This window comes from Pleuronectes platessa, chromosome 4 (genome assembly GCF_947347685.1).
Source record: "Pleuronectes platessa chromosome 4, fPlePla1.1, whole genome shotgun sequence".
Taxonomy (NCBI): Eukaryota; Metazoa; Chordata; class Actinopteri; order Pleuronectiformes; family Pleuronectidae; genus Pleuronectes; species Pleuronectes platessa.
In genome coordinates this window covers 5,061,611-5,089,469 of record NC_070629.1, presented here as the reverse complement: position 1 = coordinate 5,089,469, position 27,859 = coordinate 5,061,611, and the positions used below count along the sequence as shown (strand labels likewise).

At 38.3% G+C, this 27,859-nt stretch overlaps 43 non-coding genes across 43 annotated transcripts; 28 read left to right on the top strand and 15 right to left on the bottom strand.

Annotated features, from left to right (window-relative positions):
- The first annotated feature begins 758 nt into the window (after positions 1–758).
- On the top strand, positions 759–832 carry trnai-aau (transfer RNA isoleucine (anticodon AAU)). The gene has a single exon. It is a non-coding gene; the product is annotated as a tRNA-Ile (tRNA).
- A 918-nt stretch (positions 833–1,750) lies between these two features.
- On the top strand, positions 1,751–1,824 carry trnai-aau (transfer RNA isoleucine (anticodon AAU)). Its single transcript has one exon. It is a non-coding gene; the product is annotated as a tRNA-Ile (tRNA).
- A 346-nt stretch (positions 1,825–2,170) lies between these two features.
- Positions 2,171–2,243, bottom strand: trnar-ucg (transfer RNA arginine (anticodon UCG)). The gene has a single exon. It is a non-coding gene; the product is annotated as a tRNA-Arg (tRNA).
- Positions 2,244–3,002: 759 nt separating this feature from the next.
- On the top strand, positions 3,003–3,076 carry trnai-aau (transfer RNA isoleucine (anticodon AAU)). The gene has a single exon. It is a non-coding gene; the product is annotated as a tRNA-Ile (tRNA).
- Positions 3,077–3,918: 842 nt separating this feature from the next.
- Positions 3,919–3,991, bottom strand: trnar-ucg (transfer RNA arginine (anticodon UCG)). The gene has a single exon. It is a non-coding gene; the product is annotated as a tRNA-Arg (tRNA).
- A 759-nt stretch (positions 3,992–4,750) lies between these two features.
- Positions 4,751–4,824, top strand: trnai-aau (transfer RNA isoleucine (anticodon AAU)). Its single transcript has one exon. It is a non-coding gene; the product is annotated as a tRNA-Ile (tRNA).
- A 422-nt stretch (positions 4,825–5,246) lies between these two features.
- On the top strand, positions 5,247–5,320 carry trnai-aau (transfer RNA isoleucine (anticodon AAU)). Its single transcript has one exon. It is a non-coding gene; the product is annotated as a tRNA-Ile (tRNA).
- Positions 5,321–5,666: 346 nt separating this feature from the next.
- On the bottom strand, positions 5,667–5,739 carry trnar-ucg (transfer RNA arginine (anticodon UCG)). Its single transcript has one exon. It is a non-coding gene; the product is annotated as a tRNA-Arg (tRNA).
- Positions 5,740–6,498: 759 nt separating this feature from the next.
- Positions 6,499–6,572, top strand: trnai-aau (transfer RNA isoleucine (anticodon AAU)). Its single transcript has one exon. It is a non-coding gene; the product is annotated as a tRNA-Ile (tRNA).
- An 806-nt stretch (positions 6,573–7,378) lies between these two features.
- On the bottom strand, positions 7,379–7,451 carry trnar-ucg (transfer RNA arginine (anticodon UCG)). Its single transcript has one exon. It is a non-coding gene; the product is annotated as a tRNA-Arg (tRNA).
- A 759-nt stretch (positions 7,452–8,210) lies between these two features.
- trnai-aau (transfer RNA isoleucine (anticodon AAU)) lies at positions 8,211–8,284 on the top strand. The gene has a single exon. It is a non-coding gene; the product is annotated as a tRNA-Ile (tRNA).
- Positions 8,285–9,090: 806 nt separating this feature from the next.
- trnar-ucg (transfer RNA arginine (anticodon UCG)) lies at positions 9,091–9,163 on the bottom strand. Its single transcript has one exon. It is a non-coding gene; the product is annotated as a tRNA-Arg (tRNA).
- A 759-nt stretch (positions 9,164–9,922) lies between these two features.
- Positions 9,923–9,996, top strand: trnai-aau (transfer RNA isoleucine (anticodon AAU)). The gene has a single exon. It is a non-coding gene; the product is annotated as a tRNA-Ile (tRNA).
- Positions 9,997–10,914: 918 nt separating this feature from the next.
- Positions 10,915–10,988, top strand: trnai-aau (transfer RNA isoleucine (anticodon AAU)). The gene has a single exon. It is a non-coding gene; the product is annotated as a tRNA-Ile (tRNA).
- Positions 10,989–11,334: 346 nt separating this feature from the next.
- trnar-ucg (transfer RNA arginine (anticodon UCG)) lies at positions 11,335–11,407 on the bottom strand. The gene has a single exon. It is a non-coding gene; the product is annotated as a tRNA-Arg (tRNA).
- A 1,639-nt stretch (positions 11,408–13,046) lies between these two features.
- Positions 13,047–13,119, bottom strand: trnar-ucg (transfer RNA arginine (anticodon UCG)). Its single transcript has one exon. It is a non-coding gene; the product is annotated as a tRNA-Arg (tRNA).
- A 759-nt stretch (positions 13,120–13,878) lies between these two features.
- On the top strand, positions 13,879–13,952 carry trnai-aau (transfer RNA isoleucine (anticodon AAU)). The gene has a single exon. It is a non-coding gene; the product is annotated as a tRNA-Ile (tRNA).
- A 422-nt stretch (positions 13,953–14,374) lies between these two features.
- trnai-aau (transfer RNA isoleucine (anticodon AAU)) lies at positions 14,375–14,448 on the top strand. The gene has a single exon. It is a non-coding gene; the product is annotated as a tRNA-Ile (tRNA).
- A 346-nt stretch (positions 14,449–14,794) lies between these two features.
- On the bottom strand, positions 14,795–14,867 carry trnar-ucg (transfer RNA arginine (anticodon UCG)). The gene has a single exon. It is a non-coding gene; the product is annotated as a tRNA-Arg (tRNA).
- A 263-nt stretch (positions 14,868–15,130) lies between these two features.
- trnai-aau (transfer RNA isoleucine (anticodon AAU)) lies at positions 15,131–15,204 on the top strand. The gene has a single exon. It is a non-coding gene; the product is annotated as a tRNA-Ile (tRNA).
- A 422-nt stretch (positions 15,205–15,626) lies between these two features.
- Positions 15,627–15,700, top strand: trnai-aau (transfer RNA isoleucine (anticodon AAU)). The gene has a single exon. It is a non-coding gene; the product is annotated as a tRNA-Ile (tRNA).
- A 918-nt stretch (positions 15,701–16,618) lies between these two features.
- On the top strand, positions 16,619–16,692 carry trnai-aau (transfer RNA isoleucine (anticodon AAU)). Its single transcript has one exon. It is a non-coding gene; the product is annotated as a tRNA-Ile (tRNA).
- Positions 16,693–17,038: 346 nt separating this feature from the next.
- Positions 17,039–17,111, bottom strand: trnar-ucg (transfer RNA arginine (anticodon UCG)). Its single transcript has one exon. It is a non-coding gene; the product is annotated as a tRNA-Arg (tRNA).
- A 263-nt stretch (positions 17,112–17,374) lies between these two features.
- trnai-aau (transfer RNA isoleucine (anticodon AAU)) lies at positions 17,375–17,448 on the top strand. The gene has a single exon. It is a non-coding gene; the product is annotated as a tRNA-Ile (tRNA).
- Positions 17,449–18,366: 918 nt separating this feature from the next.
- On the top strand, positions 18,367–18,440 carry trnai-aau (transfer RNA isoleucine (anticodon AAU)). The gene has a single exon. It is a non-coding gene; the product is annotated as a tRNA-Ile (tRNA).
- Positions 18,441–18,786: 346 nt separating this feature from the next.
- Positions 18,787–18,859, bottom strand: trnaq-uug (transfer RNA glutamine (anticodon UUG)). Its single transcript has one exon. It is a non-coding gene; the product is annotated as a tRNA-Gln (tRNA).
- Positions 18,860–19,122: 263 nt separating this feature from the next.
- trnai-aau (transfer RNA isoleucine (anticodon AAU)) lies at positions 19,123–19,196 on the top strand. The gene has a single exon. It is a non-coding gene; the product is annotated as a tRNA-Ile (tRNA).
- Positions 19,197–20,114: 918 nt separating this feature from the next.
- trnai-aau (transfer RNA isoleucine (anticodon AAU)) lies at positions 20,115–20,188 on the top strand. The gene has a single exon. It is a non-coding gene; the product is annotated as a tRNA-Ile (tRNA).
- A 346-nt stretch (positions 20,189–20,534) lies between these two features.
- On the bottom strand, positions 20,535–20,607 carry trnaq-uug (transfer RNA glutamine (anticodon UUG)). Its single transcript has one exon. It is a non-coding gene; the product is annotated as a tRNA-Gln (tRNA).
- A 264-nt stretch (positions 20,608–20,871) lies between these two features.
- Positions 20,872–20,945, top strand: trnai-aau (transfer RNA isoleucine (anticodon AAU)). Its single transcript has one exon. It is a non-coding gene; the product is annotated as a tRNA-Ile (tRNA).
- Positions 20,946–21,367: 422 nt separating this feature from the next.
- Positions 21,368–21,441, top strand: trnai-aau (transfer RNA isoleucine (anticodon AAU)). The gene has a single exon. It is a non-coding gene; the product is annotated as a tRNA-Ile (tRNA).
- A 422-nt stretch (positions 21,442–21,863) lies between these two features.
- trnai-aau (transfer RNA isoleucine (anticodon AAU)) lies at positions 21,864–21,937 on the top strand. The gene has a single exon. It is a non-coding gene; the product is annotated as a tRNA-Ile (tRNA).
- Positions 21,938–22,280: 343 nt separating this feature from the next.
- trnar-ucg (transfer RNA arginine (anticodon UCG)) lies at positions 22,281–22,353 on the bottom strand. The gene has a single exon. It is a non-coding gene; the product is annotated as a tRNA-Arg (tRNA).
- Positions 22,354–23,094: 741 nt separating this feature from the next.
- On the top strand, positions 23,095–23,168 carry trnai-aau (transfer RNA isoleucine (anticodon AAU)). The gene has a single exon. It is a non-coding gene; the product is annotated as a tRNA-Ile (tRNA).
- Positions 23,169–23,514: 346 nt separating this feature from the next.
- On the bottom strand, positions 23,515–23,587 carry trnar-ucg (transfer RNA arginine (anticodon UCG)). Its single transcript has one exon. It is a non-coding gene; the product is annotated as a tRNA-Arg (tRNA).
- Positions 23,588–23,850: 263 nt separating this feature from the next.
- On the top strand, positions 23,851–23,924 carry trnai-aau (transfer RNA isoleucine (anticodon AAU)). The gene has a single exon. It is a non-coding gene; the product is annotated as a tRNA-Ile (tRNA).
- Positions 23,925–24,842: 918 nt separating this feature from the next.
- trnai-aau (transfer RNA isoleucine (anticodon AAU)) lies at positions 24,843–24,916 on the top strand. The gene has a single exon. It is a non-coding gene; the product is annotated as a tRNA-Ile (tRNA).
- Positions 24,917–25,262: 346 nt separating this feature from the next.
- trnaq-uug (transfer RNA glutamine (anticodon UUG)) lies at positions 25,263–25,335 on the bottom strand. The gene has a single exon. It is a non-coding gene; the product is annotated as a tRNA-Gln (tRNA).
- A 264-nt stretch (positions 25,336–25,599) lies between these two features.
- Positions 25,600–25,673, top strand: trnai-aau (transfer RNA isoleucine (anticodon AAU)). The gene has a single exon. It is a non-coding gene; the product is annotated as a tRNA-Ile (tRNA).
- A 422-nt stretch (positions 25,674–26,095) lies between these two features.
- Positions 26,096–26,169, top strand: trnai-aau (transfer RNA isoleucine (anticodon AAU)). The gene has a single exon. It is a non-coding gene; the product is annotated as a tRNA-Ile (tRNA).
- A 422-nt stretch (positions 26,170–26,591) lies between these two features.
- On the top strand, positions 26,592–26,665 carry trnai-aau (transfer RNA isoleucine (anticodon AAU)). Its single transcript has one exon. It is a non-coding gene; the product is annotated as a tRNA-Ile (tRNA).
- A 422-nt stretch (positions 26,666–27,087) lies between these two features.
- On the top strand, positions 27,088–27,161 carry trnai-aau (transfer RNA isoleucine (anticodon AAU)). Its single transcript has one exon. It is a non-coding gene; the product is annotated as a tRNA-Ile (tRNA).
- A 343-nt stretch (positions 27,162–27,504) lies between these two features.
- Positions 27,505–27,577, bottom strand: trnar-ucg (transfer RNA arginine (anticodon UCG)). The gene has a single exon. It is a non-coding gene; the product is annotated as a tRNA-Arg (tRNA).
- Between the last annotated feature and the right edge of the window lie 282 nt (positions 27,578–27,859).

Here is a 27,859-nt window from a genome sequence, read left to right as displayed (position 1 = left end):
TAGTTCTCTCATGTAAGGTTGAACTCATCGAGATCCAATCATTTATAAAAGCTTCTCTGAATTAAAATACTTGGCCGAAAGATTGTTCTATGAAATATCTTACTTTATTGAATTTTTTTTTTTTAACAATGTGTATGTGTACTAAATATCCAAAAAACGCATAATGACTCATTCACCTAATCGTACTGCACTTCTACTGTTGTTTTCCCTGTGCAAAATGATCACTGGAATAAAAAATGGAGTCTATCCTCACTCTATAAATGGCCGGTTAGCTCAGATGGTCAGAGCGTAGTGCTAATAACGCCAAGGTCATTGGTTCAAACCCCATACTGGCCATTTTTCTGTAACAGTGGCAATGCCATTTCACAAAAGCTTCTCTGAATTATGGATGTCAGGAAGATTGCTCACTTGGTGAAATATCCAGCATGGACTGAATTCTAAATGCACCTGTTTGGTGTTCTCTAACTATTATTGCCTGTGTCCTTTCCAAGTTGTGAACAATAACATGATAGTTTAAAGCACAAGGGGTCTTGAACCCCTGAGATATGGAATAGAAAAGCAACTTCATACATTAAGATTTGTTTTTGTCTTAGTCAAGTGTTGGAGGGTTTTTTTTCATTGTGTGTACACCACATCCAGCATTTCAGTTTTTACTTAAAGCTATATACTGTTGATATTTGTTACTGCACTTCCACTGTTGTTCAACCTGTGCAGATGAACACTGGAAAATAAATGGAGTTGATCCTCACTATATACTTGGCCGGTTAGCTCAGATGGTCAGAGTGTGGTGCTAATAACGCCAAGGTCATGGGTTCAAACCCCATACTGGCCATTTTTCTGTAACAGTGGCAATGCCATTTCACAAAAGCTTCTCTGAATTATGGATGTCAGGAAGATTGCTCACTTGGTGAAATATCCAGCATGGACTGAATTATAAATGCACCTGTTTGGTGTTCTCTAACTATTATTGCCTGTGTCCTTTCCAAGTTGTGAACAATAACATGATAGTTTAAAGCACAAGGGGTCTTGAACCCCTGAGATATGGAATAGAAAAGCAACTTCATACATTAAGATTTGTTTTTGTCTTAGTCAATTGTTGGAGTTTTTTTTTTCATTGTGTGTACACGACATCCAGCATTTCAGTTTTTACTTAAAGCACTATACTGTTGATATTTGTTACTGCACTTCCACTGTTGTTCAACCTGTGCAGATGAACACTGAAAAATAAATGGAGTTGATCCTCACTATATATGTGGCCGGTTAGATCAGATGGTCAGAGCATGGTGCTAATAAAGCCAAGGTCATGGGTTCAAGCCCCATACTGGCCAGTTGTTTGTAACAGTGGCAATGCCATTTCACGAAAGCTTCTCTGAATTATGGATGTCAGGAAGATTGCTCACTTGGTGAAATATCCAGCATGGACTGAATTCTGAATGCACCTGTTTGGTGTTCTCTAACTATTATTGACTGTGTCCTTTCCAAGTTGTGAACAATAACATGATAATTTAAAGCACAAGGGGTCTTGAACCCCTGAGATATGGAATAGAAAAGCAACTTAATACATTAAGATTTGTTTTTGTCTTAGTCAATTGTTGGAGTTTTTTTTTTCATTGTGTGTACACCACATCCAGCATTTCAGTTTTTACTTAAAGCTATATACTGTTGATATTTGTTACTGCACTTCCACTGTTGTTCACCCTGTGCAGATGAACACTGGAAAATAAATGGAGTTGATCCTCACTATATACGTGGCCGGTTAGCTCAGATGGTCAGAGCGTGGTGCTAATAACGCCAAGGTTATGGGTTCAAGCCCCATACTGGCCAGTTGTTTGTAACAGATGCAAAGCCATTTCACGAAAGCTTCTCTAAATAATGGATGTCAGGAAGATTGCTCACTTGGTGAAATATCCAGCATGGACTGAATTCTAACTGCACCTGTTTCTTCACTAACTATTATTGCCTGTATCCTCTCCAAGTTGTGAACAACAATAATATGATAGTTTAAAGCAAAAGGTGTCTTGAACCCCTGAGATATGGAATAGAAAAGCACTTCATACAGTATGACTTGTTTTGGTGTGAAGGATTTGTCATTGTGTGTAGACCACATATAGCATTTCAGTTTTTTCTTAAGGCACTACACTTTAGATATTTTTGTAAATTGAGGGACTTTCAACCACGAAGGGACTCAAACCCTCAATCTTCTGATTCGAAGTCAGACGCCTTGTCCATTAGGCCACGTGGTCTTAGTTCTCTCATGTAAGGTTGAACTCATCGAGATCCAATCATTTATAAAAGCTTCTCTGAATTAAAATACTTGGCCGAAAGATTGTTCTATGAAATATCTTACTTTATTGAAGTTTTTTTTTTTAACAATGTGTATGTGTACTAAATATCCAAAAAACGCATAATGACTCATTCACCTAATCGTACTGCACTTCTACTGTTGTTTTCCCTGTGCAAAATGATCACTGGAATAAAAAATGGAGTCTATCCTCACTCTATAAATGGCCGGTTAGCTCAGATGGTCAGAGCGTAGTGCTAATAACGCCAAGGTCATTGGTTCAAACCCCATACTGGCCATTTTTCTGTAACAGTGGCAATGCCATTTCACAAAAGCTTCTCTGAATTATGGATGTCAGGAAGATTGCTCACTTGGTGAAATATCCAGCATGGACTGAATTCTAAATGCACCTGTTTGGTGTTCTCTAACTATTATTGCCTGTGTCCTTTCCAAGTTGTGAACAATAACATGATAGTTTAAAGCACAAGGGGTCTTGAACCCCTGAGATATGGAATAGAAAAGCAACTTCATACATTAAGATTTGTTTTTGTCTTAGTCAATTGTTGGAGGGTTTTTTTTCATTGTGTGTACACCACATCCAGCATTTCAGTTTTTACTTAAAGCTATATACTGTTGATATTTGTTACTGCACTTCCACTGTTGTTCAACCTGTGCAGATGAACACTGAAAAATAAATGGAGTTGATCCTCACTATATATGTGGCCGGTTAGCTCAGATGGTCAGAGCGTGGTGCTAATAACGCCAAGGTCATGGGTTCAAGCCCCATACTGGCCAGTTGTTTGTAACAGATGCAAAGCCATTTCACGAAAGCTTCTCTGAATTATGGATGTCAGGAAGATTGCTCACTTGGTGAAATATCCAGCATGGACTGAATTATAAATGCACCTGTTTGGTGTTCTCTAACTATTATTGCCTGTGTCCTTTCCAAGTTGTGAACAATAACATGATAGTTTAAAGCACAAGGGGTCTTGAACCCCTGAGATATGGAATAGAAAAGCAACTTAATACATTAAGATTTGTTTTTGTCTTAGTCAATTGTTGGAGTTTTTTTTTTCATTGTGTGTACACGACATCCAGCATTTCAGTTTTTACTTAAAGCACTATACTGTTGATATTTGTTACTGCACTTCCACTGTTGTTCAACCTGTGCAGATGAACACTGAAAAATAAATGGAGTTGATCCTCACTATATATGTGGCCGATTAGCTCAGATGGTCAGAGCGTGGTGCTAATAACGCCAAGGTCATGGGTTCAAGCCCCATACTGGCCAGTTGTTTGTAACAGATGCAAAGCCATTTCACGAAAGCTTCTCTAAATAATGGATGTCAGGAAGATTGCTCACTTGGTGAAATATCCAGCATGGACTGAATTCTAACTGCACCTGTTTCTTCACTAACTATTATTGCCTGTATCCTCTCCAAGTTGTGAACAACAATAATATGATAGTTTAAAGCAAAAGGTGTCTTGAACCCCTGAGATATGGAATAGAAAAGCACTTCATACAGTATGACTTGTTTTGGTGTGAAGGATTTGTCATTGTGTGTAGACCACATATAGCATTTCAGTTTTTTCTTAAGGCACTACACTTTAGATATTTTTGTAAATTGAGGGACTTTCAACCACGAAGGGACTCGAACCCTCAATCTTCTGATTCGAAGTCAGACGCCTTGTCCATTAGGCCACGTGGTCTTAGTTCTCTCATGTAAGGTTGAACTCATCGAGATCCAATCATTTATAAAAGCTTCTCTGAATTAAAATACTTGGCCGAAAGATTGTTCTATGAAATATCTTACTTTATTGAAGTTTTTTTTTTTAACAATGTGTATGTGTACTAAATATCCAAAAAACGCATAATGACTCATTCACCTAATCGTACTGCACTTCTACTGTTGTTTTCCCTGTGCAAAATGATCACTGGAATAAAAAATGGAGTCTATCCTCACTCTATAAATGGCCGGTTAGCTCAGATGGTCAGAGCGTAGTGCTAATAACGCCAAGGTCATTGGTTCAAACCCCATACTGGCCATTTTTCTGTAACAGTGGCAATGCCATTTCACAAAAGCTTCTCTGAATTATGGATGTCAGGAAGATTGCTCACTTGGTGAAATATCCAGCATGGACTGAATTCTAAATGCACCTGTTTGGTGTTCTCTAACTATTATTGCCTGTGTCCTTTCCAAGTTGTGAACAATAACATGATAGTTTAAAGCACAAGGGGTCTTGAACCCCTGAGATATGGAATAGAAAAGCAACTTCATACATTAAGATTTGTTTTTGTCTTAGTCAATTGTTGGAGGGTTTTTTTTCATTGTGTGTACACCACATCCAGCATTTCAGTTTTTACTTAAAGCTATATACTGTTGATATTTGTTACTGCACTTCCACTGTTGTTCAACCTGTGCAGATGAACACTGAAAAATAAATGGAGTTGATCCTCACTATATATGTGGCCGGTTAGCTCAGATGGTCAGAGCGTGGTGCTAATAACGCCAAGGTCATGGGTTCAAGCCCCATACTGGCCAGTTGTTTGTAACAGATGCAAAGCCATTTCACGAAAGCTTCTCTGAATTATGGATGTCAGGAAGATTGCTCACTTGGTGAAATATCCAGCATGGACTGAATTATAAATGCACCTGTTTGGTGTTCTCTAACTATTATTGCCTGTGTCCTTTCCAAGTTGTGAACAATAACATGATAGTTTAAAGCACAAGGGGTCTTGAACCCCTGAGATATGGAATAGAAAAGCAACTTAATACATTAAGATTTGTTTTTGTCTTAGTCAATTGTTGGAGTTTTTTTTTTCATTGTGTGTACACGACATCCAGCATTTCAGTTTTTACTTAAAGCACTATACTGTTGATATTTGTTACTGCACTTCCACTGTTGTTCAACCTGTGCAGATGAACACTGAAAAATAAATGGAGTTGATCCTCACTATATATGTGGCCGGTTAGCTCAGATGGTCAGAGCGTGGTGCTAATAACGCCAAGGTCATGGGTTCAAGCCCCATACTGGCCAGTTGTTTGTAACAGATGCAAAGCCATTTCACGAAAGCTTCTCTAAATAATGGATGTCAGGAAGATTGCTCACTTGGTGAAATATCCAGCATGGACTGAATTCTAACTGCACCTGTTTCTTCACTAACTATTATTGCCTGTATCCTCTCCAAGTTGTGAACAACAATAATATGATAGTTTAAAGCAAAAGGTGTCTTGAACCCCTGAGATATGGAATAGAAAAGCACTTCATACAGTATGACTTGTTTTGGTGTGAAGGATTTGTCATTGTGTGTAGACCACATATAGCATTTCAGTTTTTTCTTAAGGCACTACACTTTAGATATTTTTGTAAATTAAGGGACTTTCAACCACGAAGGGACTCGAACCCTCAATCTTCTGATTCGAAGTCAGACGCCTTGTCCATTAGGCCACGTGGTCTTAGTTCTCTCATGTAAGGTTGAACTCATCGAGATCCAATCATTTATAAAAGCTTCTCTGAATTAAAATACTTGGCCGAAAGATTGTTCTATGAAATATCTTACTTTATTGAAGTTTTTTTTTTTAACAATGTGTATGTGTACTAAATATCCAAAAAACGCATAATGACTCATTCACCTAATCGTACTGCACTTCTACTGTTGTTTTCCCTGTGCAAAATGATCACTGGAATAAAAAATGGAGTCTATCCTCACTCTATAAATGGCCGGTTAGCTCAGATGGTCAGAGCGTAGTGCTAATAACGCCAAGGTCATTGGTTCAAACCCCATACTGGCCATTTTTCTGTAACAGTGGCAATGCCATTTCACAAAAGCTTTTCTGAATTATGGATGTCAGGAAGATTGCTCACTTGGTGAAATATCCAGCATGGACTGAATTCTAAATGCACCTGTTTGGTGTTCTCTAACTATTATTGCCTGTGTCCTTTCCAAGTTGTGAACAATAACATGATAGTTTAAAGCACAAGGGGTCTTGAACCCCTGAGATATGGAATAGAAAAGCAACTTCATACATTAAGATTTGTTTTTGTCTTAGTCAAGTGTTGGAGGGTTTTTTTTCATTGTGTGTACACCACATCCAGCATTTCAGTTTTTACTTAAAGCTATATACTGTTGATATTTGTTACTGCACTTCCACTGTTGTTCAACCTGTGCAGATGAACACTGAAAAATAAATGGAGTTGATCCTCACTATATATGTGGCCGGTTAGCTCAGATGGTCAGAGCGTGGTGCTAATAACGCCAAGGTCATGGGTTCAAACCCCATACTGGCCATTTTTCTGTAACAGTGGCAATGCCATTTCACAAAAGCTTCTCTGAATTATGGATGTCAGGAAGATTGCTCACTTGGTGAAATATCCAGCATGGACTGAATTCTGAATGCACCTGTTTGGTGTTCTCTAACTATTATTGCCTGTGTCCTTTCCAAGTTGTGAACAATAACATGATAATTTAAAGCACAAGGGGTCTTGAACCCCTGAGATATGGAATAGAAAAGCAACTTAATACATTAAGATTTGTTTTTGTCTTAGTCAATTGTTGGAGTTTTTTTTGTCATTGTGTGTACACCACATCCAGCATTTCAGTTTTTACTTAAAGCTATATACTGTTGATATTTGTTACTGCACTTCCACTGTTGTTCACCCTGTGCAGATGAACACTGGAAAATAAATGGAGTGGTCAGAGCGTGGTGCTAATAACGCCAAGGTCATGGGTTCAAGCCCCATACTGGCCAGTTGTTTGTAACAGATGCAAAGCCATTTCACGAAAGCTTCTCTAAATAATGGATGTCAGGAAGATTGCTCACTTGGTGAAATATCCAGCATGGACTGAATTCTAACTGCACCTGTTTCTTCACTAACTATTATTGCCTGTATCCTCTCCAAGTTGTGAACAACAATAATATGATAGTTTAAAGCAAAAGGTGTCTTGAACCCCTGAGATATGGAATAGAAAAGCACTTCATACAGTATGACTTGTTTTGGTGTGAAGGATTTGTCATTGTGTGTAGACCACATATAGCATTTCAGTTTTTTCTTAAGGCACTACACTTTAGATATTTTTGTAAATTAAGGGACTTTCAACCACGAAGGGACTCGAACCCTCAATCTTCTGATTCGAAGTCAGACGCCTTGTCCATTAGGCCACGTGGTCTTAGTTCTCTCATGTAAGGTTGAACTCATCGAGATCCAATCATTTATAAAAGCTTCTCTGAATTAAAATACTTGGCCGAAAGATTGTTCTATGAAATATCTTACTTTATTGAAGTTTTTTTTTTTAACAATGTGTATGTGTACTAAATATCCAAAAAACGCATAATGACTCATTCACCTAATCGTACTGCACTTCTACTGTTGTTTTCCCTGTGCAAAATGATCACTGGAATAAAAAATGGAGTCTATCCTCACTCTATAAATGGCCGGTTAGCTCAGATGGTCAGAGCGTAGTGCTAATAACGCCAAGGACATTAGTTCAAACCCCATACTGGCCATTTTTCTGTAACAGTGGCAATGCCATTTCACAAAAGCTTCTCTGAATTATGGATGTCAGGAAGATTGCTCACTTGGTGAAATATCCAGCATGGACTGAATTCTAAATGCACCTGTTTGGTGTTCTCTAACTATTATTGCCTGTGTCCTTTCCAAGTTGGTAACAATAACATGATAGTTTAAAGCACAAGGGGTCTTGAACCCCTGAGATATGGAATAGAAAAGCAACTTCATACATTAAGATTTGTTTTTGTCTTAGTCAAGTGTTGGAGGGTTTTTTTTCATTGTGTGTACACCACATCCAGCATTTCAGTTTTTACTTAAAGCTATATACTGTTGATATTTGTTACTGCACTTCCACTGTTGTTCAACCTGTGCAGATGAACACTGAAAAATAAATGGAGTTGATCCTCACTATATATGTGGCCGGTTAGCTCAGATGGTCAGAGCGTGGTGCTAATAACGCCAAGGTCATGGGTTCAAACCCCATACTGGCCATTTTTCTGTAACAGTGGCAATGCCATTTCACAAAAGCTTCTCTGAATTATGGATGTCAGGAAGATTGCTCACTTGGTGAAATATCCAGCATGGACTGAATTCTGAATGCACCTGTTTGGTGTTCTCTAACTATTATTGCCTGTGTCCTTTCCAAGTTGTGAACAATAACATGATAATTTAAAGCACAAGGGGTCTTGAACCCCTGAGATATGGAATAGAAAAGCAACTTAATACATTAAGATTTGTTTTTGTCTTAGTCAATTGTTGGAGTTTTTTTTGTCATTGTGTGTACACCACATCCAGCATTTCAGTTTTTACTTAAAGCTATATACTGTTGATATTTGTTACTGCACTTCCACTGTTGTTCACCCTGTGCAGATGAACACTGGAAAATAAATGGAGTGGTCAGAGCGTGGTGCTAATAACGCCAAGGTCATGGGTTCAAGCCCCATACTGGCCAGTTGTTTGTAACAGATGCAAAGCCATTTCACGAAAGCTTCTCTAAATAATGGATGTCAGGAAGATTGCTCACTTGGTGAAATATCCAGCATGGACTGAATTCTAACTGCACCTGTTTCTTCACTAACTATTATTGCCTGTATCCTCTCCAAGTTGTGAACAACAATAATATGATAGTTTAAAGCAAAAGGTGTCTTGAACCCCTGAGATATGGAATAGAAAAGCACTTCATACAGTATGACTTGTTTTGGTGTGAAGGATTTGTCATTGTGTGTAGACCACATATAGCATTTCAGTTTTTTCTTAAGGCACTACACTTTAGATATTTTTGTAAATTAAGGGACTTTCAACCACGAAGGGACTCGAACCCTCAATCTTCTGATTCGAAGTCAGACGCCTTGTCCATTAGGCCACGTGGTCTTAGTTCTCTCATGTAAGGTTGAACTCATCGAGATCCAATCATTTATAAAAGCTTCTCTGAATTAAAATACTTGGCCGAAAGATTGTTCTATGAAATATCTTACTTTATTGAAGTTTTTTTTTTTAACAATGTGTATGTGTACTAAATATCCAAAAAACGCATAATGACTCATTCACCTAATCGTACTGCACTTCTACTGTTGTTTTCCCTGTGCAAAATGATCACTGGAATAAAAAATGGAGTCTATCCTCACTCTATAAATGGCCGGTTAGCTCAGATGGTCAGAGCGTAGTGCTAATAACGCCAAGGACATTAGTTCAAACCCCATACTGGCCATTTTTCTGTAACAGTGGCAATGCCATTTCACAAAAGCTTCTCTGAATTATGGATGTCAGGAAGATTGCTCACTTGGTGAAATATCCAGCATGGACTGAATTCTAAATGCACCTGTTTGGTGTTCTCTAACTATTATTGCCTGTGTCCTTTCCAAGTTGTGAACAATAACATGATAGTTTAAAGCACAAGGGGTCTTGAACCCCTGAGATATGGAATAGAAAAGCAACTTCATACATTAAGATTTGTTTTTGTCTTAGTCAAGTGTTGGAGGGTTTTTTTTCATTGTGTGTACACCACATCCAGCATTTCAGTTTTTACTTAAAGCTATATACTGTTGATATTTGTTACTGCACTTCCACTGTTGTTCAACCTGTGCAGATGAACACTGGAAAATAAATGGAGTTGATCCTCACTATATACTTGGCCGGTTAGCTCAGATGGTCAGAGTGTGGTGCTAATAACGCCAAGGTCATGGGTTCAAACCCCATACTGGCCATTTTTCTGTAACAGTGGCAATGCCATTTCACAAAAGCTTCTCTGAATTATGGATGTCAGGAAGATTGCTCACTTGGTGAAATATCCAGCATGGACTGAATTATAAATGCACCTGTTTGGTGTTCTCTAACTATTATTGCCTGTGTCCTTTCCAAGTTGTGAACAATAACATGATAGTTTAAAGCACAAGGGGTCTTGAACCCCTGAGATATGGAATAGAAAAGCAACTTCATACATTAAGATTTGTTTTTGTCTTAGTCAATTGTTGGAGTTTTTTTTTTCATTGTGTGTACACGACATCCAGCATTTCAGTTTTTACTTAAAGCACTATACTGTTGATATTTGTTACTGCACTTCCACTGTTGTTCAACCTGTGCAGATGAACACTGAAAAATAAATGGAGTTGATCCTCACTATATATGTGGCCGGTTAGATCAGAAGGTCAGAGCATGGTGCTAATAAAGCCAAGGTCATGGGTTCAAGCCCCATACTGGCCAGTTGTTTGTAACAGTGGCAATGCCATTTCACGAAAGCTTCTCTGAATTATGGATGTCAGGAAGATTGCTCACTTGGTGAAATATCCAGCATGGACTGAATTCTGAATGCACCTGTTTGGTGTTCTCTAACTATTATTGCCTGTGTCCTTTCCAAGTTGTGAACAATAACATGATAATTTAAAGCACAAGGGGTCTTGAACCCCTGAGATATGGAATAGAAAAGCAACTTAATACATTAAGATTTGTTTTTGTCTTAGTCAATTGTTGGAGTGTTTTTTTTCATTGTGTGTACACCACATCCAGCATTTCAGTTTTTACTTAAAGCTATATACTGTTGATATTTGTTACTGCACTTCCACTGTTGTTCACCCTGTGCAGATGAACACTGGAAAATAAATGGAGTTGATCCTCACTATATACGTGGCCGGTTAGCTCAGATGGTCAGAGCGTGGTGCTAATAACGCCAAGGTTATGGGTTCAAGCCCCATACTGGCCAGTTGTTTGTAACAGATGCAAAGCCATTTCACGAAAGCTTCTCTAAATAATGGATGTCAGGAAGATTGCTCACTTGGTGAAATATCCAGCATGGACTGAATTCTAACTGCACCTGTTTCTTCACTAACTATTATTGCCTGTATCCTCTCCAAGTTGTGAACAACAATAATATGATAGTTTAAAGCAAAAGGTGTCTTGAACCCCTGAGATATGGAATAGAAAAGCACTTCATACAGTATGACTTGTTTTGGTGTGAAGGATTTGTCATTGTGTGTAGACCACATATAGCATTTCAGTTTTTTCTTAAGGCACTACACTTTAGATATTTTTGTAAATTGAGGGACTTTCAACCACGAAGGGACTCGAACCCTCAATCTTCTGATTCGAAGTCAGACGCCTTGTCCATTAGGCCACGTGGTCTTAGTTCTCTCATGTAAGGTTGAACTCATCGAGATCCAATCATTTATAAAAGCTTCTCTGAATTAAAATACTTGGCCGAAAGATTGTTCTATGAAATATCTTACTTTATTGAAGTTTTTTTTTTTAACAATGTGTATGTGTACTAAATATCCAAAAAACGCATAATGACTCATTCACCTAATCGTACTGCACTTCTACTGTTGTTTTCCCTGTGCAAAATGATCACTGGAATAAAAAATGGAGTCTATCCTCACTCTATAAATGGCCGGTTAGCTCAGATGGTCAGAGCGTAGTGCTAATAACGCCAAGGTCATTGGTTCAAACCCCATACTGGCCATTTTTCTGTAACAGTGGCAATGCCATTTCACAAAAGCTTTTCTGAATTATGGATGTCAGGAAGATTGCTCACTTGGTGAAATATCCAGCATGGACTGAATTCTAAATGCACCTGTTTGGTGTTCTCTAACTATTATTGCCTGTGTCCTTTCCAAGTTGTGAACAATAACATGATAGTTTAAAGCACAAGGGGTCTTGAACCCCTGAGATATGGAATAGAAAAGCAACTTCATACATTAAGATTTGTTTTTGTCTTAGTCAAGTGTTGGAGGGTTTTTTTTCATTGTGTGTACACCACATCCAGCATTTCAGTTTTTACTTAAAGCTATATACTGTTGATATTTGTTACTGCACTTCCACTGTTGTTCAACCTGTGCAGATGAACACTGAAAAATAAATGGAGTTGATCCTCACTATATATGTGGCCGGTTAGCTCAGATGGTCAGAGCGTGGTGCTAATAAAGCCAAGGTCATGGGTTCAAACCCCATACTGGCCATTTTTCTGTAACAGTGGCAATGCCATTTCACAAAAGCTTCTCTGAATTATGGATGTCAGGAAGATTGCTCACTTGGTGAAATATCCAGCATGGACTGAATTCTGAATGCACCTGTTTGGTGTTCTCTAACTATTATTGCCTGTGTCCTTTCCAAGTTGTGAACAATAACATGATAATTTAAAGCACAAGGGGTCTTGAACCCCTGAGATATGGAATAGAAAAGCAACTTAATACATTAAGATTTGTTTTTGTCTTAGTCAATTGTTGGAGTTTTTTTTGTCATTGTGTGTACACCACATCCAGCATTTCAGTTTTTACTTAAAGCTATATACTGTTGATATTTGTTACTGCACTTCCACTGTTGTTCACCCTGTGCAGATGAACACTGGAAAATAAATGGAGTGGTCAGAGCGTGGTGCTAATAACGCCAAGGTCATGGGTTCAAGCCCCATACTGGCCAGTTGTTTGTAACAGATGCAAAGCCATTTCACGAAATCTTCTCTAAATAATGGATGTCAGGAAGATTGCTCACTTGGTGAAATATCCAGCATGGACTGAATTCTAACTGCACCTGTTTCTTCACTAACTATTATTGCCTGTATCCTCTCCAAGTTGTGAACAACAATAATATGATAGTTTAAAGCAAAAGGTGTCTTGAACCCCTGAGATATGGAATAGAAAAGCACTTCATACAGTATGACTTGTTTTGGTGTGAAGGATTTGTCATTGTGTGTAGACCACATATAGCATTTCAGTTTTTTCTTAAGGCACTACACTTTAGATATTTTTGTAAATTGAGGGACTTTCAACCACGAAGGGACTCGAACCCTCAATCTTCTGATTCGAAGTCAGACGCCTTGTCCATTAGGCCACGTGGTCTTAGTTCTCTCATGTAAGGTTGAACTCATCGAGATCCAATCATTTATAAAAGCTTCTCTGAATTAAAATACTTGGCCGAAAGATTGTTCTATGAAATATCTTACTTTATTGAAGTTTTTTTTTTTAACAATGTGTATGTGTACTAAATATCCAAAAAACGCATAATGACTCATTCACCTAATCGTACTGCACTTCTACTGTTGTTTTCCCTGTGCAAAATGATCACTGGAATAAAAAATGGAGTCTATCCTCACTCTATAAATGGCCGGTTAGCTCAGATGGTCAGAGCGTAGTGCTAATAACGCCAAGGTCATTGGTTCAAACCCCATACTGGCCATTTTTCTGTAACAGTGGCAATGCCATTTCACAAAAGCTTCTCTGAATTATGGATGTCAGGAAGATTGCTCACTTGGTGAAATATCCAGCATGGACTGAATTCTAAATGCACCTGTTTGGTGTTCTCTAACTATTATTGCCTGTGTCCTTTCCAAGTTGTGAACAATAACATGATAGTTTAAAGCACAAGGGGTCTTGAACCCCTGAGATATGGAATAGAAAAGCAACTTCATACATTAAGATTTGTTTTTGTCTTAGTCAATTGTTGGAGGGTTTTTTTTCATTGTGTGTACACCACATCCAGCATTTCAGTTTTTACTTAAAGCTATATACTGTTGATATTTGTTACTGCACTTCCACTGTTGTTCAACCTGTGCAGATGAACACTGAAAAATAAATGGAGTTGATCCTCACTATATATGTGGCCGGTTAGCTCAGATGGTCAGAGCGTGGTGCTAATAACGCCAAGGTCATGGGTTCAAGCCCCATACTGGCCAGTTGTTTGTAACAGATGCAAAGCCATTTCACGAAAGCTTCTCTGAATTATGGATGTCAGGAAGATTGCTCACTTGGTGAAATATCCAGCATGGACTGAATTATAAATGCACCTGTTTGGTGTTCTCTAACTATTATTGCCTGTGTCCTTTCCAAGTTGTGAACAATAACATGATAGTTTAAAGCACAAGGGGTCTTGAACCCCTGAGATATGGAATAGAAAAGCAACTTAATACATTAAGATTTGTTTTTGTCTTAGTCAATTGTTGGAGTTTTTTTTTTCATTGTGTGTACACGACATCCAGCATTTCAGTTTTTACTTAAAGCACTATACTGTTGATATTTGTTACTGCACTTCCACTGTTGTTCAACCTGTGCAGATGAACACTGAAAAATAAATGGAGTTGATCCTCACTATATATGTGGCCGGTTAGCTCAGATGGTCAGAGCGTGGTGCTAATAACGCCAAGGTCATGGGTTCAAGCCCCATACTGGCCAGTTGTTTGTAACAGATGCAAAGCCATTTCACGAAAGCTTCTCTAAATAATGGATGTCAGGAAGATTGCTCACTTGGTGAAATATCCAGCATGGACTGAATTCTAACTGCACCTGTTTCTTCACTAACTATTATTGCCTGTATCCTCTCCAAGTTGTGAACAACAATAATATGATAGTTTAAAGCAAAAGGTGTCTTGAACCCCTGAGATATGGAATAGAAAAGCACTTCATACAGTATGACTTGTTTTGGTGTGAAGGATTTGTCATTGTGTGTAGACCACATATAGCATTTCAGTTTTTTCTTAAGGCACTACACTTTAGATATTTTTGTAAATTAAGGGACTTTCAACCACGAAGGGACTCGAACCCTCAATCTTCTGATTCGAAGTCAGACGCCTTGTCCATTAGGCCACGTGGTCTTAGTTCTCTCATGTAAGGTTGAACTCATCGAGATCCAATCATTTATAAAAGCTTCTCTGAATTAAAATACTTGGCCGAAAGATTGTTCTATGAAATATCTTACTTTATTGAAGTTTTTTTTTTTAACAATGTGTATGTGTACTAAATATCCAAAAAACGCATAATGACTCATTCACCTAATCGTACTGCACTTCTACTGTTGTTTTCCCTGTGCAAAATGATCACTGGAATAAAAAATGGAGTCTATCCTCACTCTATAAATGGCCGGTTAGCTCAGATGGTCAGAGCGTGGTGCTAATAACGCCAAGGTCATGGGTTCAAGCCCCATACTGGCCATTTTTCTGTAACAGTGGCAATGCCATTTCACAAAAGCTTCCCTGAATTATGGATGTCAGGAAGATTGCTCACTTGGTGAAATATCCAGCATGTACTGAATTATAAATGCACCTGTTTGGTGTTCTCTAACTATTGTTGCCTGTGTCCTTTCCAAGTTGTGAACAATAACATGATAGTTTAAAGCACAAGGGGTCTTGAACCCCTGAGATATGGAATAGAAAAGCAACTTCATACATTAAGATTTGTTTTTGTCTTAGTCAATTGTTGGAGTTTTTTTTTTCATTGTATGTACACCACATCCAGCATTTCAGTTGTTACTTAAAGCACTATACTGTTGATATTTGTTACTGCACTTCCACTGTTGTTCACCCTGTGCAGATGAACACTGGAAAATAAATGGAGTTGATCCTCACTATATACGTGGCCGGTTAGCTCAGATGGTCAGAGCGTGGTGCTAATAACGCCAAGGTCATGGGTTCAAACCCCATACTGGCCATTTTTCTGTAACAGTGGCAATGCCATTTCACAAAAGCTTCTCTGAATTATGGATGTCAGGAAGATTGCTCACTTGGTGAAATATCCAGCATGGACTGAATTCTAAATGCACCTGTTTGGTGTTCTCTAACTATTATTGCCTGTGTCCTTTCCAAGTTGTGAACAATAACATGATAGTTTAAAGCACAAGGGGTCTTGAACCCCTGAGATATGGAATAGAAAAGCAACTTAATACATTAAGATTTGTTTTTGTCTTAGTCAATTGTTGGAGTTTTTTTTTTCATTGTGTGTACACGACATCCAGCATTTCAGTTTTTACTTAAAGCACTATACTGTTGATATTTGTTACTGCACTTCCACTGTTGTTCAACCTGTGCAGATGAACACTGAAAAATAAATGGAGTTGATCCTCACTATATATGTGGCCGGTTAGCTCAGATGGTCAGAGCATGGTGCTAATAAAGCCAAGGTCATGGGTTCAAGCCCCATACTGGCCAGTTGTTTGTAACAGATGCAAAGCCATTTCACGAAAGCTTCTCTGAATTATGGATGTCAGGAAGATTGCTCACTTGGTGAAATATCCAGCATGGACTGAATTCTGAATGCACCTGTTTGGTGTTCTCTAACTATTATTGACTGTGTCCTTTCCAAGTTGTGAACAATAACATGATAATTTAAAGCACAAGGGGTCTTGAACCCCTGAGATATGGAATAGAAAAGCAACTTAATACATTAAGATTTGTTTTTGTCTTAGTCAATTGTTGGAGTTTTTTTTTTCATTGTGTGTACACCACATCCAGCATTTCAGTTTTTACTTAAAGCTATATACTGTTGATATTTGTTACTGCACTTCCACTGTTGTTCACCCTGTGCAGATGAACACTGGAAAATAAATGGAGTTGATCCTCACTATATACGTGGCCTGTTAGCTCAGATGGTCAGAGCGTGGTGCTAATAACGCCAAGGTCATGGGTTCAAGCCCCATACTGGCCAGTTGTTTGTAACAGATGCAAAGCCATTTCACGAAAGCTTCTCTAAATAATGGATGTCAGGAAGATTGCTCACTTGGTGAAATATCCAGCATGGACTGAATTCTAACTGCACCTGTTTCTTCACTAACTATTATTGCCTGTATCCTCTCCAAGTTGTGAACAACAATAATATGATAGTTTAAAGCAAAAGGTGTCTTGAACCCCTGAGATATGGAATAGAAAAGCACTTCATACAGTATGACTTGTTTTGGTGTGAAGGATTTGTCATTGTGTGTAGACCACATATAGCATTTCAGTTTTTTCTTAAGGCACTACACTTTAGATATTTTTGTAAATTGAGGGACTTTCAACCACGAAGGGACTCGAACCCTCAATCTTCTGATTCGAAGTCAGACGCCTTGTCCATTAGGCCACGTGGTCTTAGTTCTCTCATGTAAGGTTGAACTCATCGAGATCCAATCATTTATAAAAGCTTCTCTGAATTAAAATACTTGGACGAAAGATTGTTCTATGAAATATCTTACTTTATTGAAGTTTTTTTTTTTAACAATGTGTATGTGTACTAAATATCCAAAAAACGCATAATGACTCATTCACCTAATCGTACTGCACTTCTACTGTTGTTTTCCCTGTGCAAAATGATCACTGGAATAAAAAATGGAGTCTATCCTCACTCTATAAATGGCCGGTTAGCTCAGATGGTCAGAGCGTGGTGCTAATAACGCCAAGGTCATGGGTTCAAGCCCCATACTGGCCATTTTTCTGTAACAGTGGCAATGCCATTTCACAAAAGCTTCCCTGAATTATGGATGTCAGGAAGATTGCTCACTTGGTGAAATATCCAGCATGGACTGAATTCTAAATGCACCTGTTTGGTGTTCTCTAACTATTATTGCCTGTGTCCTTTCCAAGTTGTGAACAATAACATGATAGTTTAAAGCACAAGGGGTCTTGAACCCCTGAGATATGGAATAGAAAAGCAACTTCATACATTAAGATTTGTTTTTGTCTTAGTCAATTGTTGGAGTTTTTTTTTTCATTGTGTGTACACGACATCCAGCATTTCAGTTTTTACTTAAAGCACTATACTGTTGATATTTGTTACTGCACTTCCACTGTTGTTCAACCTGTGCAGATGAACACTGAAAAATAAATGGAGTTGATCCTCACTATATATGTGGCCGGTTAGCTCAGATGGTCAGAGCATGGTGCTAATAAAGCCAAGGTCATGGGTTCAAGCCCCATACTGGCCAGTTGTTTGTAACAGATGCAAAGCCATTTCACGAAAGCTTCTCTGAATTATGGATGTCAGGAAGATTGCTCACTTGGTGAAATATCCAGCATGGACTGAATTCTGAATGCACCTGTTTGGTGTTCTCTAACTATTATTGACTGTGTCCTTTCCAAGTTGTGAACAATAACATGATAATTTAAAGCACAAGGGGTCTTGAACCCCTGACATATGGAATAGAAAAGCAACTTAATACATTAAGATTTGTTTTTGTCTTAGTCAATTGTTGGAGTTTTTTTTTTCATTGTGTGTACACCACATCCAGCATTTCAGTTTTTACTTAAAGCTATATACTGTTGATATTTGTTACTGCACTTCCACTGTTGTTCACCCTGTGCAGATGAACACTGGAAAATAAATGGAGTTGATCCTCACTATATACGTGGCCTGTTAGCTCAGATGGTCAGAGCGTGGTGCTAATAACGCCAAGGTCATGGGTTCAAGCCCCATACTGGCCAGTTGTTTGTAACAGATGCAAAGCCATTTCACGAAAGCTTCTCTAAATAATGGATGTCAGGAAGATTGCTCACTTGGTGAAATATCCAGCATGGACTGAATTCTAACTGCACCTGTTTCTTCACTAACTATTATTGCCTGTATCCTCTCCAAGTTGTGAACAACAATAATATGATAGTTTAAAGCAAAAGGTGTCTTGAACCCCTGAGATATGGAATAGAAAAGCACTTCATACAGTATGACTTGTTTTGGTGTTAAGGATTTGTCATTGTGTGTAGACCACATATAGCATTTCAGTTTTTTCTTAAGGCACTACACTGCATATATTTTTGTAAATTGAGGGACTTTCAACCACGAAGGGACTCGAACCCTCAATCTTCTGATTCAAAGTCAGACGCCTTGTCCATTAGGCCACGTGGTCTTAGTTCTTTCATCTAAGATTGAACTCACCAAGATCCAATAATTTATAAAAGCTTCTCTGAATTAAAATACTTGGCCGAAAGATTGTTCTATGAAATATCTTACTTTATTGAAGTTTTTTTTTTTAACCATGTGTATGTGTACTAAATATCCAAAAAACGCATAGTGACTCATTCACCTAATCGTACTGCACTTCTACTGTTGTTTTCCCTGTGCAAAATGATCACTGGAATAAAAAATGGAGTCTATCCTCACTCTATAAATGGCCGGTTAGCTCAGATGGTCAGAGCGTGGTGCTAATAACGCCAAGGTCATGGGTTCAAGCCCCATACTGGCCATTTTTCTGTAACAGTGGCAATGCCATTTCACAAAAGCTTCTCTGAATTATGGATGTCAGGAAGATTGCTCACTTGGTGAAATATCCAGCATGGACTGAATTCTAAATGCACCTGTTTGGTGTTCTCTAACTATTATTGCCTGTGTCCTTTCCAAGTTGTGAACAATAACATGATAGTTTAAAGCACAAGGGGTCTTGAACCCCTGAGATATGGAATAGAAAAGCAACTTCATACATTAAGATTTGTTTTTGTCTTAGTCAATTGTTGGAGTTTTTTTTTTCATTGTGTGTACACGACATCCAGCATTTCAGTTTTTACTTAAAGCACTATACTGTTGATATTTGTTACTGCACTTCCACTGTTGTTCAACCTGTGCAGATGAACACTGAAAAATAAATGGAGTTGATCCTCACTATATATGTGGCCGGTTAGCTCAGATGGTCAGAGCATGGTGCTAATAAAGCCAAGGTCATGGGTTCAAGCCCCATACTGGCCAGTTGTTTGTAACAGATGCAAAGCCATTTCACGAAAGCTTCTCTGAATTATGGATGTCAGGAAGATTGCTCACTTGGTGAAATATCCAGCATGGACTGAATTCTGAATGCACCTGTTTGGTGTTCTCTAACTATTATTGACTGTGTCCTTTCCAAGTTGTGAACAATAACATGATAATTTAAAGCACAAGGGGTCTTGAACCCCTGAGATATGGAATAGAAAAGCAACTTAATACATTAAGATTTGTTTTTGTCTTAGTCAATTGTTGGAGTTTTTTTTTTCATTGTGTGTACACCACATCCAGCATTTCAGTTTTTACTTAAAGCTATATACTGTTGATATTTGTTACTGCACTTCCACTGTTGTTCACCCTGTGCAGATGAACACTGGAAAATAAATGGAGTTGATCCTCACTATATACGTGGCCTGTTAGCTCAGATGGTCAGAGCGTGGTGCTAATAACGCCAAGGTCATGGGTTCAAGCCCCATACTGGCCAGTTGTTTGTAACAGATGCAAAGCCATTTCACGAAAGCTTCTCTAAATAATGGATGTCAGGAAGATTGCTCACTTGGTGAAATATCCAGCATGGACTGAATTCTAACTGCACCTGTTTCTTCACTAACTATTATTGCCTGTATCCTCTCCAAGTTGTGAACAACAATAATATGATAGTTTAAAGCAAAAGGTGTCTTGAACCCCTGAGATATGGAATAGAAAAGCACTTCATACAGTATGACTTGTTTTGGTGTTAAGGATTTGTCATTGTGTGTAGACCACATATAGCATTTCAGTTTTTTCTTAAGGCACTACACTGCATATATTTTTGTAAATTGAGGGACTTTCAACCACGAAGGGACTCGAACCCTCAATCTTCTGATTCAAAGTCAGACGCCTTGTCCATTAGGCCACGTGGTCTTAGTTCTCTCATCTAAGATTGAACTCACCAAGATCCAATAATTTATAAAAGCTTCTCTGAATTAAAATACTTGGCCGAAAGATTGTTCTATGAAATATCTTACTTTATTGAAGTTTTTTTTTTTAACCATGTGTATGTGTACTAAATATCCAAAAAACGCATAGTGACTCATTCACCTAATCGTACTGCACTTCTACTGTTGTTTTCCCTGTGCAAAATGATCACTGGAATAAAAAAGTGGAGTCTATCCTCACTCTATAAATGGCCGGTTAGCTCAGATGGTCAGAGCGTGGTGCTAATAACGCCAAGGTCATGGGTTCAAACCCCATACTGGCCATTTTTCTGTAACAGTGGCAATGCCATTTCACAAAAGCTTCTCTGAATTATGGATGTCAGGAAGATTGCTCACTTTGTGAAATATCCAGCATGGACTGAATTCTAAATGCACCTGTTTGGTGTTCTCTAACTATTATTGCCTGTGTCCTTTCCAAGTTGTGAACAATAACATGATAATTTAAAGCACAAGGGGTCTTGAACCCCTGACATATGGAATAGAAAAGCAACTTAATACATTAAGATTTGTTTTTGTCTTAGTCAATTGTTGGAGTTTTTTTTTTCATTGTGTGTACACCACATCCAGCATTTCAGTTTTTAATTAAAGCTATATACTGTTGATATTTGTTACTGCACTTCCACTGTTGTTCACCCTGTGCAGATGAACACTGGAAAATAAATGGAGTTGATCCTCACTATATACTTGGCCGGTTAGCTCAGATGGTCAGAGCGTGGTGCTAATAACGCCAAGGTCATGGGTTCAAACCCCATACTGGCCATTTTTCTGTAACAGTGGCAATGCCATTTCACAAAAGCTTCTCTGAATTATGGATGTCAGGAAGATTGCTCACTTGGTGAAATATCCAGCATGGACTGAATTATAAATGCACCTGTTTGGTGTTCTCTAACTATTATTGCCTGTGTCCTTTCCAAGTTGTGAACAATAACATGATAGTTTAAAGCACAAGGGGTCTTGAACCCCTGAGATATGGAATAGAAAAGCAACTTCATACATTAAGATTTGTTTTTGTCTTAGTCAATTGTTGGAGTTTTTTTTTTCATTGTATGTACACCACATCCAGCATTTCAGTTTTTACTTAAAGCACTATACTGTTGATATTTGTTACTGCACTTCCACTGTTGTTCACCCTGTGCAGATGAACACTGGAAAATAAATGGAGTTGATCCTCACTATATACGTGGCCGGTTAGCTCAGATGGTCAGAGCGTGGTGCTAATAACGCCAAGGTCATGGGTTCAAGCCCCATACTGGCCAGTTGTTTGTAACAGATGCAAAGCCATTTCACGAAAGCTTCTCTGAATAATGGATGTCAGGAAGATTGCTCACTTGGTGAAATATCCAGCATGGACTGAATTCTAACTCAACCTGTTTCTTCACTAACTATTATTGCCTGTATCCTCTCCAAGTTGTGAACAATAATATGATAGTTTAAAGCACAAGGTGTCTTGAACCCCTGAGATATGGAATAGAAAAGCACTTCATACAGTATGACTTGTTTTGGTGTTAAGGATTTGTCATTCGGCGTAGACCACATATAGCATTTCAGTTTTTTCTTAAGGCACTACACTGCATATATTTTTGTAAATTGAGGGACTTTCAACCACGAAGGGACTCGAACCCTCAATCTTCTGATTCGAAGTCAGACGCCTTGTCCATTAGGCCACGTGGTCTTAGTTCTCTCATCTAAGATTGAACTCATCGAGATCCAATCATTTATAAAAGCTTCTCTGAATAAAAATACTTGGCCGAAAGATTGTTCTATGAAATATCTTACTTTATTGAAGTTTTTTTTTTTAACCATGTGTATGTGTACTAAATATCCAAAAAACGCATAGTGACTCATTCACCTAATCGTACTGCACATCTACTGTTGTTTTCCCTGTGCAAAATGATCACTGGAATAAAAAATGGAGTCTATCCTCACTCTATAAATGGCCGGTTAGCTCAGATGGTCAGAGCGTGGTGCTAATAACGCCAAGGCCATACTGGCCATTTTTCTGTAACAGTGGCAATGCCATTTCACAAAAGCTTCTCTGAATTATGGATGTCAGGAAGATTGCTCACTTGGTGAAATATCCAGCATGGACCGAATTCTAACTCCACCTGTTTCTTCACTAACTATTATTGCCTGTATCCTCTCCAAGTTGTGAACAATAATATGATAGTTTAAAGCACAAGGGGTCTTGAACCACTGAGATATTGAATAGAAAAGCAACTTAATACATTAAGATTTTTTTTGGTCTAAGTCAATGGTTGGAGGGTTTTTTTTCATTGTGTGTATACCACATCCAGCATTTCAGTTTTTACTTAAAGCACTATACTGTTGATATTTGTTACTGCACTTCCACTGTTGTTCACCCTGTGCAGATGAACACTGGAAAATAAATGGAGTTGATCCTCACTATATACGTGGCCGGTTAGCTCAGATGGTCAGAGCGTGGTGCTAATAACGCCAAGGTCATGGGTTCAAGCCCCATACTGGCCAGTTGTTTGTAACAGATGCAAAGCCATTTCACGAAAGCTTCTCTGAATAATGGATGTCAGGAAGATTGCTCACTTGGTGAAATATCCAGCATGGACTGAATTCTAACTGCACCTGTTTCTTCACTAACTATTATTGCCTGTATCCTCTCCAAGTTGTGAACAACAATAATATGATAGTTTAAAGCAAAAGGTGTCTTGAACCCCTGAGATATGGAATAGAAAAGCACTTCATACAGTATGACTTGTTTTGGTGTGAAGGATTTGTCATTGTGTGTAGACCACATATAGCATTTCAGTTTTTTCTTAAGGCACTACACTTTAGATATTTTTGTAAATTGAGGGACTTTCAACCACGAAGGGACTCGAACCCTCAATCTTCTGATTCGAAGTCAGACGCCTTGTCCATTAGGCCACGTGGTCTTAGTTCTCTCATGTAAGGTTGAACTCATCGAGATCCAATCATTTATAAAAGCTTCTCTGAATTAAAATACTTGGCCGAAAGATTGTTCTATGAAATATCTTACTTTATTGAAGTTTTTTTTTTTAACAATGTGTATGTGTACTAAATATCCAAAAAACGCATAATGACTCATTCACCTAATCGTACTGCACTTCTACTGTTGTTTTCCCTGTGCAAAATGATCACTGGAATAAAAAATGGAGTCTATCCTCACTCTATAAATGGCCGGTTAGCTCAGATGGTCAGAGCGTGGTGCTAATAACGCCAAGGTCATGGGTTCAAACCCCATACTGGCCATTTTTCTGTAACAGTGGCAATGCCATTTCACAAAAGCTTCTTTGAATTATGGATGTCAGGAAGATTGCTCACTTGGTGAAATATCCAGCATGGACTGAATTCTAAATGCACCTGTTTGGTGTTCTCTAACTATTATTGCCTGTGTCCTTTCCAAGTTGTGAACAATAACATGATAGTTTAAAGCACAAGGGGTCTTGAACCCCTGAGATATGGAATAGAAAAGCAACTTCATACATTAAGATTTGTTTTTGTCTTAGTCAATTGTTGGAGTTTTTTTTTTCATTGTGTGTACACGACATCCAGCATTTCAGTTTTTACTTAAAGCACTATACTGTTGATATTTGTTACTGCACTTCCACTGTTGTTCAACCTGTGCAGATGAACACTGAAAAATAAATGGAGTTGATCCTCACTATATATGTGGCCGGTTAGCTCAGATGGTCAGAGCATGGTGCTAATAAAGCCAAGGTCATGGGTTCAAGCCCCATACTGGCCAGTTGTTTGTAACAGATGCAAAGCCATTTCACGAAAGCTTCTCTGAATTATGGATGTCAGGAAGATTGCTCACTTGGTGAAATATCCAGCATGGACTGAATTCTGAATGCACCTGTTTGGTGTTCTCTAACTATTATTGACTGTGTCCTTTCCAAGTTGTGAACAATAACATGATAATTTAAAGCACAAGGGGTCTTGAACCCCTGAGATATGGAATAGAAAAGCAACTTAATACATTAAGATTTGTTTTTGTCTTAGTCAATTGTTGGAGTTTTTTTTTTCATTGTGTGTACACCACATCCAGCATTTCAGTTTTTACTTAAAGCTATATACTGTTGATATTTGTTACTGCACTTCCACTGTTGTTCACCCTGTGCAGATGAACACTGGAAAATAAATGGAGTTGATCCTCACTATATACGTGGCCTGTTAGCTCAGATGGTCAGAGCGTGGTGCTAATAACGCCAAGGTCATGGGTTCAAGCCCCATACTGGCCAGTTGTTTGTAACAGATGCAAAGCCATTTCACGAAAGCTTCTCTAAATAATGGATGTCAGGAAGATTGCTCACTTGGTGAAATATCCAGCATGGACTGAATTCTAACTGCACCTGTTTCTTCACTAACTATTATTGCCTGTATCCTCTCCAAGTTGTGAACAACAATAATATGATAGTTTAAAGCAAAAGGTGTCTTGAACCCCTGAGATATGGAATAGAAAAGCACTTCATACAGTATGACTTGTTTTGGTGTTAAGGATTTGTCATTGTGTGTAGACCACATATAGCATTTCAGTTTTTTCTTAAGGCACTACACTGCATATATTTTTGTAAATTGAGGGACTTTCAACCACGAAGGGACTCGAACCCTCAATCTTCTGATTCAAAGTCAGACGCCTTGTCCATTAGGCCACGTGGTCTTAGTTCTCTCATCTAAGATTGAACTCACCAAGATCCAATAATTTATAAAAGCTTCTCTGAATTAAAATACTTGGCCGAAAGATTGTTCTATGAAATATCTTACTTTATTGAAGTTTTTTTTTTTAACCATGTGTATGTGTACTAAATATCCAAAAAACGCATAGTGACTCATTCACCTAATCGTACTGCACTTCTACTGTTGTTTTCCCTGTGCAAAATGATCACTGGAATAAAAAAGTGGAGTCTATCCTCACTCTATAAATGGCCGGTTAGCTCAGATGGTCAGAGCGTGGTGCTAATAACGCCAAGGTCATGGGTTCAAACCCCATACTGGCCATTTTTCTGTAACAGTGGCAATGCCATTTCACAAAAGCTTCTCTGAATTATGGATGTCAGGAAGATTGCTCACTTTGTGAAATATCCAGCATGGACTGAATTCTAAATGCACCTGTTTGGTGTTCTCTAACTATTATTGCCTGTGTCCTTTCCAAGTTGTGAACAATAACATGATAATTTAAAGCACAAGGGGTCTTGAACCCCTGACATATGGAATAGAAAAGCAACTTAATACATTAAGATTTGTTTTTGTCTTAGTCAATTGTTGGAGTTTTTTTTTTCATTGTGTGTACACCACATCCAGCATTTCAGTTTTTAATTAAAGCTATATACTGTTGATATTTGTTACTGCACTTCCACTGTTGTTCACCCTGTGCAGATGAACACTGGAAAATAAATGGAGTTGATCCTCACTATATACTTGGCCGGTTAGCTCAGATGGTCAGAGCGTGGTGCTAATAACGCCAAGGTCATGGGTTCAAACCCCATACTGGCCATTTTTCTGTAACAGTGGCAATGCCATTTCACAAAAGCTTCTCTGAATTATGGATGTCAGGAAGATTGCTCACTTGGTGAAATATCCAGCATGGACTGAATTATAAATGCACCTGTTTGGTGTTCTCTAACTATTATTGCCTGTGTCCTTTCCAAGTTGTGAACAATAACATGATAGTTTAAAGCACAAGGGGTCTTGAACCCCTGAGATATGGAATAGAAAAGCAACTTCATACATTAAGATTTGTTTTTGTCTTAGTCAATTGTTGGAGTTTTTTTTTTCATTGTATGTACACCACATCCAGCATTTCAGTTTTTACTTAAAGCACTATACTGTTGATATTTGTTACTGCACTTCCACTGTTGTTCACCCTGTGCAGATGAACACTGGAAAATAAATGGAGTTGATCCTCACTATATACGTGGCCGGTTAGCTCAGATGGTCAGAGCGTGGTGCTAATAACGCCAAGGTCATGGGTTCAAACCCCATACTGGCCATTTTTCTGTAACAGTGGCAATGCCATTTCACAAAAGCTTCCCTGAATTATGGATGTCAGGAAGATTGCTCACTTGGTGAAATATCCAGCATGGACTGAATTATAAATGCACCTGTTTGGTGTTCTCTAACTATTATTGCCTGTGTCCTTTCCAAGTTGTGAACAATAACATGATAGTTTAAAGCACAAGGGGTCTTGAACCCCTGAGATATGGAATAGAAAAGCAACTTCATACATTAAGATTTGTTTTTGTCTTAGTCAATTGTTGGAGGTTTTTTTTTCATTGTATGTACACCACATCCAGCATTTCAGTTGTTACTTAAAGCACTATACTGTTGATATTTGTTACTGCACTTCCACTGTTGTTCACCCTGTGCAGATGAACACTGGAAAATAAATGGAGTTGATCCTCACTATATACGTGGCCGGTTAGCTCAGATGGTCAGAGCGTGGTGCTAATAACGCCAAGGTCATGGGTTCAAGCCCCATACTGGCCAGTTGTTTGTAACAGATGCAAAGCCATTTCACGAAAGCTTCTCTGAATAATGGATGTCAGGAAGATTGCTCACTTGGTGAAATATCCAGCATGGACTGAATTCTAACTCAACCTGTTTCTTCACTAACTATTATTGCCTGTATCCTCTCCAAGTTGTGAACAATAATATGATAGTTTAAAGCACAAGGTGTCTTGAACCCCTGAGATATGGAATAGAAAAGCACTTCATACAGTATGACTTGTTTTGGTGTTAAGGATTTGTCATTCGGCGTAGACCACATATAGCATTTCAGTTTTTTCTTAAGGCACTACACTGCATATATTTTTGTAAATTGAGGGACTTTCAACCACGAAGGGACTCGAACCCTCAATCTTCTGATTCGAAGTCAGACGCCTTGTCCATTAGGCCACGTGGTCTTAGTTCTCTCATCTAAGATTGAACTCATCGAGATCCAATCATTTATAAAAGCTTCTCTGAATAAAAATACTTGGCCGAAAGATTGTTCTATGAAATATCTTACTTTATTGAAGTTTTTTTTTTTAACCATGTGTATGTGTACTAAATATCCAAAAAACGCATAGTGACTCATTCACCTAATCGTACTGCACATCTACTGTTGTTTTCCCTGTGCAAAATGATCACTGGAATAAAAAATGGAGTCTATCCTCACTCTATAAATGGCCGGTTAGCTCAGATGG